We start from the raw sequence: 13,016 nt of genomic DNA on the forward strand, positions 1-13,016 counted from the left end.
GATCAAATTTGAACCCCTGTCATATGTTTTAAGGTTATTTATGTTTCCATCTCTGTGTGCCCTCTAATTATGTCCTTACCTCTCTTTGTCTCTTAAGTTGTTAAGTCTTATATTGTTAGTCTTTTCTTTTAAGGTGCTAGACATTTCTATTGAGTTTATATAGTAAGAAACTTAACCATTTTTCCTATATATTGCATTAAAAGCATAGCTCATCATAATTATTTTCTCAATACAAAAGTAGTACTGGCTTATGGTAGTGTTAGAGAATTATGTGTAGTCTCATCATTCAGCAGTAAAACTACTGATAAAATTTTGGTGTACTTGCTTCCATTCATGCTTTCTGGTTTTTTTTCAAAAATAGAACAATATTATAAATACTATTTTATAATATGCCTTTTTAAACTTGAAATGTCATAAGCATATTTCATTGCCTCTAAATATTTCTGCAACATAATTTCTTAAAAAAATAACCACACAGTATGTGGATTTACTAGTTTCTTTAACCAACACCACTTAGGCTCTTAATATTTGGCTATATAAGCAATGCCATCATAGATGAATGTCTTTACTCTGAAAACTCTGTGTATTTATGTAGTGACTCTTTCAAGTATCAATTCCTAGAAGTAAAATAGTTTGGAACCATTCTTTATTAAGATAAATCTCAGTAAGAGTTAGTTACAAAGTACAGACATAAATGCCATTTTTTTTTATTTCTTTCTCTGTTGCCTATTTTGGGACATAAGATATAACTTTTATAAAGAACAGGTATTAGGTGGAAATTATTTTCCAGAACCGTTCTCCAGGAAGATATAGTGCCAACTGAGAATGGAGCCTAAGAGGCCTCAGCTTTTATTTCTCATATTAAGGTGCTAGGAGAAGCCTGTTTGTAATTTAAATTGTAAGAAAAACAGAAAATACAGTAGTGATAGACATGTTTATACATTTAATGCTTTTGTTAGTAATTATTTACAAACCTTCTGATACTATAAAAGAAACGGTATTGATTTTTCTAGCAGGGTGCTGAGTTAATTATTTCAACTTAATAATGAGCAACATTGAAATGACGTTACACAGGCCTGTTGAGGGAGTTGCAGAAAAACGAGCTTCAGAAATACTTTGTGAGTGTGTGAGCATGGCTATAAGTACGACTAATCAGGAAAATTAAAGCAACATGAAAAATTGTTGAGATTAATGGACCCTGATTAAAACAGGATAAAGTGCTCAGGATGTATAAAGTCACACAGTTCTCTGAGCAGGCCCATGTGTTCCAGAATGCATATTTCAGTTCACAGTAAATCTCTCAAATGAATTATGCTAATACTATTGATTCTAACCATTTCTTCACTGGCCTGTTTATCTATTTTTATGTCATTTCTCCATTATAAAGGACATGGGCTTCAAATGCATGCTTATCAAGCTCTGAAAATTGAATTGGTGTTTAAGAAAGGAGGCAAAACAAATAATAGACAATCTTGTTTGCCGTGTTTGGAAACTGAGCAGGGTAGAAAAAAAATACCCTGAATGGTCAGGGTATTTAGGATAATTCTAAAAATGCTTTCAGGCTATGGTTCTATATGTTATGTGAAGTGGTGAATTCAGACAGACTGTCTAGTAACTCATGAGTGAGGATGGATATTAAAATTTGGTAGCCCCAGTGATGTAGATAGTTCAAGAGAAAGGTCTTGAATACACGTTAACTTGAATTCTCCATGCCCCTTTGCTGTGTAGATACAACATCAGTTCCACCAGGTGTTGCCTGAAGTCTGATGTTGTGTTAACAAGTAAAGTTTGACAGGGTAAAGGTAGTGACTGTGCCAAGGGCACCTGTACCTGTGGGTGATTACATTAAACCACTTGGCATAGTCCGTTAACCATAAAATGAAAACACCCTTGACCAGGTGCAGTGGCTCCCACCTGTAATCCCAGCACTTTGGGAGGCCAGGGTGGGTAGATCACTTGAGGTGAGGAGTTCAAGACCAGCCTGGCCAACATGGTGAAACTCTGTCTCTATTAAAAATACCAAAATTAGCCGGGCATGATGGTACGCACCTGTAATCCCAGCTACTCGGGAGGCTGAGGCAGGAGAATCACTTGAACCTGGGAGACAGAGAGGTTGCAGTGAGTTGAGATTGCACCAAGCCATACACACAAAACCCTTGTATTTTATTTTTATTTTTATTTATTTTATTTTTTATTTTTATTTTCTTGAGATGGAGTCTCACTCTGTTGCCCAGGCTGGAGTCCAGTGGCGCGATCTTGGCTCACTGCAACCTCCACCTCCTGGGTTCAAGCGATTCTCCTGCTTCAGCCTCCCAAGTAACTGGGATTACAGTCGTGTTGCCACCACGCCCAACTAGTTGTTGTACTTTTAGTAGAGACAGGGTTTCACCATATTGGCCAGGCTGGTGTCGAACTCCTGACTTTGTGATCCACCCACCTTGGCTTCCCAAAGTGCTGGGATTACAGGCGTGAGCCACTGCGCTCGGCCGTGTTTTATTTTTAAGACAGTCACTATGAGCAAAGGAATTTGACTTTTCACTTCAAAAAATGATACCATTTTTAAAATTCTTTTTCTTTCAGAATATCTAGCAGTAGTTCCTAAACACATGACTAGGCTCCCCAGAAATATCTGGGGTGCCTATAGAAGTGTATGATCCTGGGTCTCAGCCCAGACCACCTGATTCCCAGTGGCCAGGAGGTGAGTCTGGGAATCTGCACTTTGGCCAGGTTTCCCAGGTGATTCTGATGCATGGCCAGGCTGGGAAACCTCTGCAGGATCTCCTCATGTATAACACACTAGGACATGACAGTAATTTCCTGGATTTCATTACCCAAAGCTAGACTCTTTCTCTTTTGCATAAACTAGGAAAAAGTGAACAAATAAGACAAAAGAAGAAGAAACCAAGGGTAAAGTTATACCAAAAGTTTCATTTGCACCCCTCCCTCTCCAGAGATCTAGAAGTTGTTTGAAGTGATGCACCACCATTGTGTGTTCTGGGCCACGATTAGGAGATGTGGTTAAAACACAACTGGCTCAAAGAAAGATGGTGAACCTACAGCTTAAAGTTGAACTTATGGAAAATGAGTGGCAGTTAAAATGGGATGAGTAATCATAATTGAGCTGGGAATCAGGGCTTCAGGAAAACCTCAACCAACTCCCTCAGACATCAGTGGCACTTTTGAGAGGAGGAATTTCAGAACTTGTGTCCTAGGGTCTTGGAGAAAGCAGATAATACCTCTCTGCAAGAGGGCGGGCCGAAGATAAACCAAAGCCAGGATGCAGAAGTCTGCCATCGCCATCAATTTAGAGAGGGTAGAGAGTAAACAGCGATGGATTTCTCCAGATCACCAACTCTATGATTTTTAAAGAATGGGACAAATTAATGGTTTAGGGTATCATGACATACATCTTCCATCTCATTTTAGTGTATGTTTTCTTTCTTTTTATAAATTGTCCTCTGTGATGTCACTTCTCCCCTCTGAAGCAATAAGTTTGTTTGCTTTCCCTGGCATCTTAACCATATTTTTAAAAGCAAAAACTGTAAGGTACAACCCTGCCGTTTTTAGATGAAAGTAAATATATTTTATTAAATGTATTCATTTATGCAGGTTTCTGCTCCCTGTGAACACATGTGAAGACAGATACTGCAGTGAGCACCAGCGATTAAAAATCAGATAAACTGGGGTCTTGTCCTTGAGTCTGAGATCTAGTTGTATAACCTTCCTGAGAAGTCACTGTATTTTCCTGACAACTTATTTTGCCTTAAATTTAGGACTCTCTCTCTCTTTCACTAACATCCATGATAAAGCAATTGCTTCTAAAAGTTGTGCTGTGTTATCCAAATAGACATGAAATCCTCGAGCAACCAAAGTCTGTAATAGTTGGAAATTTTGGTTGTGGTACCTAGAACAAGCAGATTGAAATCCATGCTAAGGCCCATGCATGTGTTTATTTTCATTTAAACCTTTTATTTTCTCCTCCTTAGATTATTAAGGTGAACATAGCAGTTAGCATATTTCATCCTACAATTTTCATGCAGGAGACGCATTTTTCCAATGGGTTTTCTGTGGAATAATAGTATCACCAAATGCCTAAAGCAGTTAGGGCCATGGAGCCAAACACATATGAGATGTGTTGCATATCAATATATGAACATGCATTCACAGGCGTGACATCAAATGCTATAGATGCACATACAAATTTGCATCTACAGGTGTGAACATAAGTGCTATATATACATATAAAAACGTGAAATGTGGTATATGCACATATTAATATGCACTCACAGGTATATAACACTGTTATTCCTTATTCTTCTTAGAAAGTTAGAATTCATGTTAGCCTGTTAAAGACTCTGAGAAGTCCTGCAGTGAAGAAACCTGTTGAACTCTTTTTAACCAGGAATTCACCAAACACTTATCAACAAAACAGGTAGAACAGTTCCATAAAACCCACCTTGAGAGGCACTCAGGCTAATAATTTCCATATAGAATGGATGGGATAAAAGTCAGTCGTGGCTCTTGAGATAGTTATAAGATAGTAAATGCCTTGGAAATGATGCTAAGATAAGTGAAGTAGCCAGGATGCTATATATATATATATATATATATATATACACACACACACACACACACACACACTGAATATATAAATACTAACCTATTGGTGTGATTATTAAGCTGGGAGGTTGGGGGGATGGACTAGACTAGAGCTGTGTGCCAAAAAGAAGGGCATCATCAGCCATGGAACCGGGATTGTGAAGCAGAGATGCTGCCCTGCAACTTTAGTTACAAGAAACAGAAAGGAAGTACATGTTGGCTACCCTGAAAGATCATTCTAGCATCTTCGCAAAATACATTTCTTGAAATAGAGCCATAGAAAAACCTAAAAGAGGCAGAAGCACTCATTTCTTCACCTGTAGAAACAAAAGAACAGTGAGTCCCATGCCAGGACTTTATGATGTTCATCTTCAGAAAATGCCCCAGCCTGCAGCACTATGCTATTGTCTTATCCCCCAAAACGATAATTCAGAAATTGACTACGGGGAAAAGACGCAGAAGAGTGAGAAATCAGAAAAATTCTGATTTGATGCACAAATCTCTTTTTGACCTTTTAATGGTCGTTGGAAAAGATGAATTGTGAAAAGTTTTCTGTGGTAGTGTGACAGACATACAAAATTAGGAAGAATAGTGGAATGAACCCTGTGTACCCATATGCAGCTTCAACAATTGTTAGTGTTTTGTCTTGAAGATATAATTTATTTGATAACAACTTTCTCGTCTTTGGCCTGTGGAAGCCACTTCAACTTGGTCCTTGTGAGCTTTTGACAGTACCTCATTAGTCTTTGATAATTTCCTTGGGTTCTGCATAACAAGATATTACAGGCTTATTTTGTACATTTTCTGCCTCAGATCTGGAATCAGCCATTTTCAAGGGAGCCTTGGTTTTGTTTATTGGGAAATGTTATTTAGAGACCACAATCTGGGCCTAAGTATTCATTGCTAATGGCTTTGCCAAAATCTTTTAAGTCTTTTTAGGAGTCAAACCTAGGAAATATATTTTTGTTTAGAAAGAGACAATAAATCAAGTGCTCATGCTAATAGTTCTACTTCCAAATCAAAATTGCGTGATTTTTTATTAACTTCTTGGATTTACACTTGTACCTTGTTTAAGTCTACTCTGGCTGCTGTTTAAAAAAAAATACCTTAGGCTGGATGGATTAAATAGTAGACATTTATTTCCCACATTTTTGGAGGCTGGGAGGTCCTAGATCAGGGTGCCAGCATGGTCAGGTTCTGGTAACGGCTCTCTTCTTTAGTTAGTGAATGGCCTTCTTGCTGTATCCTCACGTGATAGATGGAGCAGGTTCGTCTCTGGTTTCTTCTTAGGAGAGCATGTATTCCACCATGAGGGCTCTACCCTTATGACCTCATCTAAAGCTAATTACCTCCCAAAGGCCCTGTCTCTAAAGACCATCACATTGCAGTAAGAGTTTCAACATATGACTCTGGGTGGGATACAGTTCAACCCATAGTGTATCTCTTTTCTCTTACACTAAAAATCTCACTTCCTAACCATATCAGCATAATAATTATTTAAGCTACAACATACAAAAATAATTTTCAAATATCAATATCAATATTGTTGCTAAAAGTAGAATGACTCAGTATTGTTTAAGAATTCTTTGTAGTCTTTTTATTTTTAGGCTAAATCACAAGATGGAAATAGTTTGAAAAAAAACTGTGTTTTAAAGTCATTTAAAGCGGAGTACAATGGCACACACCTGTAGTCCCAGCTACTCAGGAGGCTAAAGCGGGAGGATCACTTGAGCCCAGGAGTCTGAGGCTGCAATGAGCTATGATCATGCCACTGTGCTCCAACCTGGGCAACATAGTGAGACCTCATCTCTAATAATAAAAAAGCCGTTTGAAATACTTTTTGCTTTGTGGGTTTACTCCAACAATTTCTTATACAGGAGGGTTTTTTGTTATTGTTATTTTTGATTTGAGGAGTGCTTTTTTCAGTTATATAAAATGTGCATGCGCATGGTGTCAATGCCACAACCACAAAATGAGGTAATTTAGAGCAGCATCGCTTCCATTTCCCAATCCTTCATCCTGTTTTCTCTCTCTCCTAATAGGTAATCATTTTTGTTAGTTGGTTTAGCTTTTTATTTAGCTGTTGTTAAAATATAAGAAAAATTGAAATGTATTCATTTTTTTCATTTCTTTTACAAAATGAAGCATATCATACACACTCTTCAGCACCATGCCTTTCTTCATATTATATTATATGCCACTGATCTTTCCTCATAGGTTTTGGAAATGAGATTTCCCTCATTCTGTTTCAAAGCTGCATGGTACTCCATTGTATAGAGATACAATTGCTTGCTCAGTCTCCTACTCATTGACATTCAGGTTACTTCGAGCCTTGTCTTATTACACATGATCTTACAATCAACAGCTTAATGCATGTATAATTTAACATTTTGGGATAGATTCATAGACATGGGATTGCTGGGTGAAAGGGTAAACACATATATGATTTTTCTGGATATTACCAAACTCCTCCATGGAAGTTGTATCATTTTGCATTTCTTCTAGTAATGTATGCAAGTACCTGTTACTCTTTAGACTTGCCAGTGGGGGCATTATCAAACCCTTGGATTTTTTTCCAATCTACAGTAGATTTAAAAAATGCTAACTTATTGTAGTTCCAATTTTCATTTATCTTATTAGAAGTGAGAGTGCAGTTGTTTTTACATGTGTTAGAAATAATTCTTTATAATGAAATGTGTTGCAAATGATTTTCTAAAGCTTTTATTTGCTTTTTTCAAAAAATCATTCTTTGGTGTTTAAAAAATATGTCCGTATTGTTCACTTTCTATTTCATTTCCTATTGTTTTGATCTTTATAATTTCTTCTATTTTCTTTGGGTTTATTTGCTTTTTTTCTAGTTTCTTAAGGTAAAAGCTTTGATCATTATTTTTAGATCATTTTTATTCTCTAATAAACATTTAAATCTATACATTTCCCTCTAGGAGTGGTGATATTCCACAGGTTTTGATATGATGCCTTTTACTGTCTTGTAGTTTAAATATTTTCTAATCTGCATTGTGATTTCTTTTGGCATGTGTTATTTAGAAGTGTGCTGCTTAATTTTCTAATTATTTTTAAAGAATTTCTAGATACCTTAATATGTTTTATTCCTACTTCACCTCTATTGTGGTTGGAAATCATATTCTGCATGATGTCAGTATTTTAATGTTTTTTAGATTAATTTTATGGTCCAGAATATTGCTATTTTGGTGAATATTCCATGTGCATTTTAAAAGAATGTATATTTGGTAGTTGTTAGTTGAAATATTCTATAAATGTGAATTAGGTCAAGACATTGTGTTGTTGAAATCTTCTGTATTCTAATTTATTTATGGCTGAAATGTTTGATAAAATCCCAAGAGAGATTTGTTAAAATCTCCAACTACAATTGTGGATCTACGTCTCTCTCCCTTTAGTCTGTAAATTTTTGTTTCATTATTTTGAAATCCTGTTATTATGTGCTTACACATCTAGAATTTTTATGTCTTCTTGATTATCTTATTTTCTGTCTTATTTTCACTATTAGAATATGGCCGTCTTTATCTCTGGTGACATCCTTTGTCTTTGTCTGATCTTAATTTAGCCAAACCAGCTTTCTTCCACTTAGAATTTGCATGTTACATCTTTTACCATCTTTTTACCTTCCACTTATCTGTGTCTTTGTATTTAAGTTCGCCACTTTGAAACAGCCTGTGTTTTGGTCTTTCTTTTTAGTTGTTATTGCTTATGGTATATTTTACTGTATTTTTATTTACATTTTCAATTTACTCGTGATAAAATTGGCTCCTTTTGCTATAGGCTTCTGTGAGTTTTGACAAATATTTACAGTTGTGTATTTACTACTATAATCAAGATATAACAATTCTATCATCTGAGAAAAATTCTCCTTAGGTGCATTGGAGGTCAGTCTATTCCCAGTCAATCCATTCCCCCAACCACAGCTCATCGGAAACCATGATATTTTTGTGACCCTACAATTTGGCCTTTTCCAGAATGTCATATAAGTAGAATCATACAGAATATAGCCTTTAAAATCTGACTTCTTATATCAGCATAATGCATTTGAGATTTATTCATATTATTGCTGTTATTCACTGTATAAATGTATCATATTTTGTTTATCCATTATCCAGTAGAAGGACATTTGGACACTTTGGAGTTTTTGGTGATTATGAATAAAACCACCATAAACATTCACATGTAGGTGTTTGTATGAACATAAGGTTGTCATTTCACCTGAATGAACCTGGGAGTGGGGTTGCTGGATTGTGTGGGAAATGTGTGTTTAATTGTAGAAGAAAGTAACCTCCAAACTGTTTTACATAGTATCTGTACCATTTTTCCTTCTTATCAGCACTGTAGGGGAGTTCCAGGTGTTCCTTATCCTTGCCAGCTCTTGGTATTACTCATTCCTTCCTTCCTTCCTTGCTCCCTCCCTCCCTCCCTCTCTTTCTTTCTTTCTTTCTTTCTTTCTTTCTTGCCATTCTTAAGGGTACCATAGTGGCATCTCATTGTGGTTTTGCACTTCCATGACAAATAATGATTTTAAGATTCTTTTCATGTAATTCCTTGTGATCTACATCTTATTCAATATCTGTTCAAATGTTTTGCTCATTTTAAAAAAAAAAGGTACTTTGTTTTCTTTTTATTGAGTTTTTTACTGTTGCAAATTTTTTGTATATTCTAGATACAAATCCTTTGTAAAAACATGGCCTGCAGCTTGTCTTTTCATTCTCTTAATAGTATCTTGCACAGAGCAGAAAGTATTTTATTTCATTGAAATCCCATTGATTGACTTTTTAATGGATTGTACTTTTGTTTCATATCTAAGAAATCTTTGCCTAACCCAAGGTCACAAAAATTTTTCTTCTGTGCTTTCTTCTATAAATTTTATACTTGTCAGCTTTACATTCAGGTCTGTGATTCATTTGGAATTAATTTTTATACATGGTGTGAGGTACAGATTAAAATTTTTATTTATTTAGCATTATGGATATCCAATTATTCCATTCTCATTTGTTGAAAAGACTGTCATTTCTCCACTGACTTGCCTTTGAACCTTTGTTGAAATTCCAATGACTACATATGTATACATCTGATTGAACACATTTTAATTTATCTATGTGTCTATCTTTTCTCTAATATAAAACCGTCTTGATTATTATAGCATTATATTAAGTCTTGAAATCAAGCAAGAAGAATCCTTTACTTTATTCTTTTTCAAAATGCCTTTGGCTATTCTAGTACATTTGCCTTTCCATGTAAATTTTAAAATACGCTTGTCTAGAAATATTTTGAAAAGTCTGCTGGGATTTTGTTTGAAACTGGGTTGATTATATAGCTCAGCTGGGGAGCCCTGACATCTTAACACAACCAAGTCTTCCAATCCATAAGCATGGTGTAACCATCCATTTATTTCAGTTATCTTTGTTTTTTCATCAGTATTCTATAGTTTTCAATATAATGATTTTTCCAGTTTTTAAAAAAGTTATACCTATTTCTTGTACCTTTAGTGCTATTATAAATTATACTTTTTCATTTCAATTATGAACTGTTCATTGCTAGTATTTAGAAACATGATTGATTTTTCTATATTTATCTCATTTCTGAACTTTTCTAAACTAACTTATTAGTCAACACTTGCTTTTTTATAGCATCTTAGACTATTCTATGTAGACAGATTATATCGTATGTGCATTAAGATGATTATATTTCTTCCTTTCCAATCTGTATGCCTTTTGTTTCTTTTATTTCTTTTTTTTTTTTTTTCTGTCTTATTGCACTGACTGGAACCTCCAGAGTGATGGTGAATAGAAGAGTGCCAGCAGACACCCTGGCCATGTTCCCAGTTTTAGGGGGGAAAGCTGTTAGAATTTTATCATTAAGTCTAATGTTTACTGTTTGTTTATTTCAACATCCTTTATCAAGTTAAGGGAGTTCCTTCTGTTCCTAATTTCTTGAGATTTATTTCTCTTTTATCAAAAAAGGTTGCTAAAGTTTGTCAAATATTTTTTCTCATCATTTGAGATAATCATATGGACTTCTTTAGTCTTTAGATAATTTTTGAATCTTGAACTGGTCTTGGATTCTTGGGGTAAACCATACTTGGTCATGATATATTGTTCTATTTTATATTACTATATTCAAATTGCTAATATTATGTTGTGGCTTTTTTACTCTATGTTAATAAGGTCTGTTGATATATAGTGTTTTTTTGTTTTTGAGACAGAGTTTCATTCTTGTTGCCCAGGCTGGCATGCAGTGGTATGATCTCGGCTCACCGCAACCTCCGCCTCCCAGGTTCAAGTGATTCTCCTGCTTCAGCCTCCCAAGTAGCTGTGATTACAGGCGCCTGCCACCATGACTGGCTAATTTTTTGTATTTTTAGTAGAGATGGGGTTTCACCATGCTGGCTAGGCTGGTCTCGAACTCCTGACCTCAGGTGATCCACCCGCCTCGGCCTCCCAAACTGCTGGGATTACAGGCGTGAGCCACCGCGTCAAGCCTATAGTGGTCTTTTTATAATGCTGTCATCTGGTTTTGATATCAGGATGATGCTAGCTAGCCTTATAAAAACACTTGCGAAGTGTTCTCTCCTCTTTTATATTCTAGAAGATTTTGTGTCAAATCTGTACTACTTCTCCCTTAAATGTTTAGTAGAATTCCCCAGTGAAGACATCTGGGCTTAGAGATTTTGTTGTAGAAAAAGTTTTAGCTATGAATTCAATATCTTTATTTAAGATCATTGAAGTTAGCTATTTTTTCTTGAGTGAGCTTTCGTAGTTTGTGTCTTTCAAGGAATTTCTTTAGTTCATCTAAGTTATTGAATTTATGAGCATTGTTTTGATTGTTTTGTATTTCCTTATTGCTCTTTTAGTGTCTGTAGAATCTGTAGTAATGTCGTTTCTTTCTTACTAATAGTTTTAGTTTATGTCTTTTCTCTTTTTACTTTGTAATAGATAAAACAGTCTAAAAGTTTATTAGCTTTATTGATCATTTAAAAGAACCAGCTGTTAGTTTGATTTCTCTATTGTTTTCTATTCTCAATTTTAATATTCTCTTCTTCATTGTTTTCTTTGTCCTCCTTGCTTTGAATTTTACTCTTCTTTTTCTAGTTTCTTATAGTAGAAACTCAGATTATTGATTCGAGGACTTTCTTCTTTCTAATATAAACATTTAATATTAGAAATTTTCTCTGAAGTACTTCTTTAACTATATCCTAAAAATTTTGATATGTTTTATGTTACACTTTTCATTATATTCAAAATATTTTCTCATTTTCCTTATGGCTTCCTCTTTGACCTTGAGGTTATTTAAAGCTGTATAGTTCATTTCAAAATATTTGAGGGTTTTCCGGAAACTTTTCTGTTATTGATTTGGAGTTCTATTTTATTATGGTTTGGGAGCATTCTTTGTATAATTTTAATTCTTTTAAAATCGTAAAGATTTGCTTTGTGATCCAAAACATGATCTAACTTTGTGAATATTCCATATGAACATATATATATTCTATATATATGTGTGTGTGTATATATATACATATATATGTATATACGTGTGTGTGTGTATATATATATATAGTGTTGTTAAAGTTTTCTATAAATGTTACTTAGGTAAAGTTGGTTTCTATATTCTTACAGATTTTCTACGTATTCTACTTTTTCTGTTCATTACCAAGAGAGGAGTGTTGCAGTCTCCAACTGTAATTGTAGATTTGTTTATTTCTCTTTCAATGTGTATTCATTTTTGGTCTCATTTATTTGAGGTTTGGTCATTAGATACATGCATATTTAGGATTGTTATGCCTTTTTAGTGAATTGACTCTGTCATTTTGTGATGTCCCTTTTTACACTTGTAGTATTCCTTGTTCTGAAGTACACTTTGTCTAATATTAATATAGCTACTGCAGGTTCATTGTGACTAACATTTTCGTGGAATCTTTCCCCATCTTTTAGCTTTAATCTTTTCAGTATGCTTACAATTAATGTGTGTTCTTATAGATAGGACATAATTGGGTTTCACCTTTTAATCCAGTATATCAATCTACCTTTTAATTGGTACATTTGGGCCATTTATTTTTTTTAAACACCTTGCCACATATTTAATGTAGAATATACTGACCATATTTAAAATGTACATTTAGAAAATTTTTGACAAATGTCTATATCCATGAAACTATCACCACAAACAAGATGAGTATATCCATTACCTCTAAAAATTTGTTTCTTCCTCTTTGTAATCCCTCCCACTGGTTTCTCTCCACCTAATTGTATCCCCAAGTTACTACTGATTTTCTTTTTGTCACTATCGATGAGCTTGTATTTTCTAGAATTTTATGTAAATGGAATCATACAGTATGTGTTCTTTGTTGGTCCAGCTCCTTACATACCATTTAATTATTTTGAGATTCACCATGT

General features: G+C 34.7%; 1 protein-coding gene across 3 annotated transcripts in view; it reads left to right on the forward strand.

Moving 5' to 3' along the window:
- Positions 1 to 13,016, forward strand: part of CACNA2D3 (calcium voltage-gated channel auxiliary subunit alpha2delta 3) — a 939,729-nt gene that overhangs the window by 905,469 nt on the left and 21,244 nt on the right. The gene's annotated exons all lie outside the window — the stretch shown is intronic.

Source organism: Gorilla gorilla, chromosome 2 (assembly GCF_029281585.2).
Source record: "Gorilla gorilla gorilla isolate KB3781 chromosome 2, NHGRI_mGorGor1-v2.1_pri, whole genome shotgun sequence".
In the NCBI taxonomy this organism is placed as follows: domain Eukaryota; kingdom Metazoa; phylum Chordata; class Mammalia; order Primates; family Hominidae; genus Gorilla; species Gorilla gorilla.